Source organism: Cherax quadricarinatus, unplaced genomic scaffold (assembly GCF_038502225.1).
Source record: "Cherax quadricarinatus isolate ZL_2023a unplaced genomic scaffold, ASM3850222v1 Contig97, whole genome shotgun sequence".
In the NCBI taxonomy this organism is placed as follows: Eukaryota; Metazoa; Arthropoda; class Malacostraca; order Decapoda; family Parastacidae; genus Cherax; species Cherax quadricarinatus.
This window is the reverse complement of record NW_027195123.1, coordinates 140872-144202: the sequence shown is the minus strand read 5'-3', so window position 1 is coordinate 144202 and position 3331 is coordinate 140872.

Here is a 3331-nt window from a genome sequence, read left to right as displayed (position 1 = left end):
CTTTATTTAAGTATATGAGCAGAGTCAGTTATTAGTTATAGAACTGATCCCAACGATTCCAAATGTTTTAACTATTTTACTATAGTGACAAGTGTGCCTTCTCGCAATCTAAACATAATGGGTAATATTCTGTCCGTAAGATGCATCAACCATTACATATTGACGACGTTCAGAAGAGGAAGACTCAGATATATTTAACTTTAAAGCACTTAAAGGTATCCCTTCAGGATCTTCTTAAAGTAAGTGGGTGAGTGAACCGTAAAGATGAATCACTTACCTCCAGGTGGCCGGGTCTGGTAACTCAGAACTAACTCTGAGGTTGACAGTGATCGCAAACTCTTAAGTTATGTCACATTGTGGCCTTATATCTCATAGTAGTAGCAGCATATAACAAAATTTTTGTCTTTCCAGCCCTGCCACTGTTTTCCAGCTGTTAATTATTACACATTCTTCTTCTCTTCGCTCCACCTAGTATAATTTGAAGATTTTTAGAAGTTCCCAATAGTGTAATTTCAATTGTGTAAGTCCAGTAGTGTAAGTACGATGGTGTAAGTCCAGTAGTGTAAGTACGATGGTGTAAGTCCAGTAGTGTAAGTACGATGGTGTAAGTCCAGTAGTGTAAGTACGATGGTGTAAGTCCAGTAGTGTAAGTACGATGGTGTAAGTCCAGTAGTGTAAGTACGATGGTGTAAGTCCAGTAGTGCAAGTACGATGGTGTAAGTCCAGTAGTGTAAGTACGATGGTGTAAGTCCAGTAGTGTAAGTACGATGGTGTAAGTCCAGTAGTGTAAGTACGATGGTGTAAGTCCAGTAGTGCAAGTACGATGGTGTAAGTCCAGTAGTGTAAGTACGATGGTGTAAGTCCAGTAGTGTAAGTACGATGGTGTAAGTCCAGTAGTGTAAGTACGATGGCGTAAGTCCAGTAGTGTAAGTACGATGGTGTAAGTCCAGTAGTGTAAGTACGATGGTGTAAGTCCAGTAGTGTAAGTACGATGGTGTAAGTCCAGTAGTGTAAGTACGATGGTGTAAGTCCAGTAGTGTAAGTACGATGGTGTAAGTCCAGTAGTGTAAGTACGATGGTGTAAGTCCAGTAGTGTAAGTACGATGGTGTAAGTCCAGTAGTGTAAGTACGATGGTGTAAGTCCAGTAGTGTAAGTACGATGGTGTAAGTCCAGTAGTGTAAGTACGATGGTGTAAGTCCAGTAGTGTAAGTACGATGGTGTAAGTCCAGTAGTGTAAGTACGATGGTGTAAGTCCAGTAGTGTAAGTACGATGGTGTAAGTCCAGTAGTGTAAGTACGATGGTGTAAGTCCAGTAGTGTAAGTACGATGGTCGAAGTCCAATAATGTTGTGGAATACAATGAACTGATGCTATCAAAATTTTTCTGTACCTGAATAATAATAATAATAATAATAATAATAATAATAATAATAATAATAATAATAATAATAGTAATAGTAGTAGCAGTAGTAGTATTAGTGGTAATACTATTATTATAATGATGATGATGAAGAAAAATTGCTGTCTATTTTTTCTTTTGCTGGTTTTGACAGAACACTTTTACAGTTCATTACATTGTCAACACTACCATTGCCAGCACTACCATTGCCAGCACTACCATTGCCAACACTACCATTGCCAGCACTACCATTGCCAACACTACCATTGTCAACACTACCATTGCCAGCACTACCATTGCCAGCACTACCATTGCCAACACTACCATTGCCAGCACTACCATTGCCAACACTACCATTGTCAACACTACCATTGCCAGCACTACCATTGCCAGCACTACCATTGCCAGCACTACCATTGCCAACACTACCATTGTCAACACTACCATTGCCAGCACTACCATTGCCAGCACTACCATTGCCAGCACTACCATTGCCAACACTACCATTGCCAGCACTACCATTGCCAACACTACCATTGTCAACACTACCATTGCCAGCACTACCATTGCCAGCACTACCATTGCCAGCACTACCATTGCCAACACTACCATTGTCAACACTACCATTGCCAGCACTACCATTGCCAGCACTACCATTGCCAACACTACCATTGCCAGCACTACCATTGCCAGCACTACCATTGCCAACACTACCATTGCCAGCACTACCATTGCCAACACTACCATTGTCAACACTACCATTGCCAGCACTACCATTGTCAACACTACCATTGCCAGCACTACCATTGTCAACACTACCATTGCCAGCACTACCATTGTCAACACTACCATTGCCAGCACTACCATTGTCAACACTACCATTGCCAGCACTACCATTGCCAGCACTACCATTGCCAACACTACCATTGCCAACACTACCATTGCCAGCACTACCATTGTCAACACTACCATTGCCAACACTACCATTGTCAACACTACCATTGCCAGCACTACCATTGCCAGCACTACCATTGCCAACACTACCATTGTCAACACTACCATTGCCAGCACTACCATTGCCAGCACTACCATTGCCAACACTACCATTGCCAGCACTACCATTGCCAGCACTACCATTGCCAACACTACCATTGCCAGCACTACCATTGCCAACACTACCATTGTCAACACTACCATTGCCAGCACTACCATTGTCAACACTACCATTGCCAGCACTACCATTGTCAACACTACCATTGCCAGCACTACCATTGTCAACACTACCATTGCCAGCACTACCATTGTCAACACTACCATTGCCAACACTACCATTGCCAGCACTACCATTGCCAACACTACCATTGCCAACACTACCATTGCCAGCACTACCATTGTCAACACTACCATTGCCAACACTACCATTGTCAACACTACCATTGCCAGCACTACCATTGTCAACACTACCATTGCCAACACTACCATTGTCAACACTACCATTGCCAGCACTACCATTGCCAGCACTACCATTGCCAGCACTACCATTGCCAACACTACCATTGCCAGCACTACCATTGCCAACACTACCATTGTCAACACTACCATTGCCAGCACTACCATTGCCAGCACTACCATTGCCAGCACTACCATTGCCAACACTACCATTGTCAACACTACCATTGCCAGCACTACCATTGCCAGCACTACCATTGCCAACACTACCATTGCCAGCACTACCATTGCCAACACTACCATTGTCAACACTACCATTGCCAGCACTACCATTGCCAGCACTACCATTGCCAACACTACTATTGCCAACACTACCATTGTCAACACTACCATTGCCAGCACTACCATTGCCAGCACTACCATTGCCAACACTACCATTGCCAGCACTACCATTGCCAACACTACCATTGTCAACACTACCAT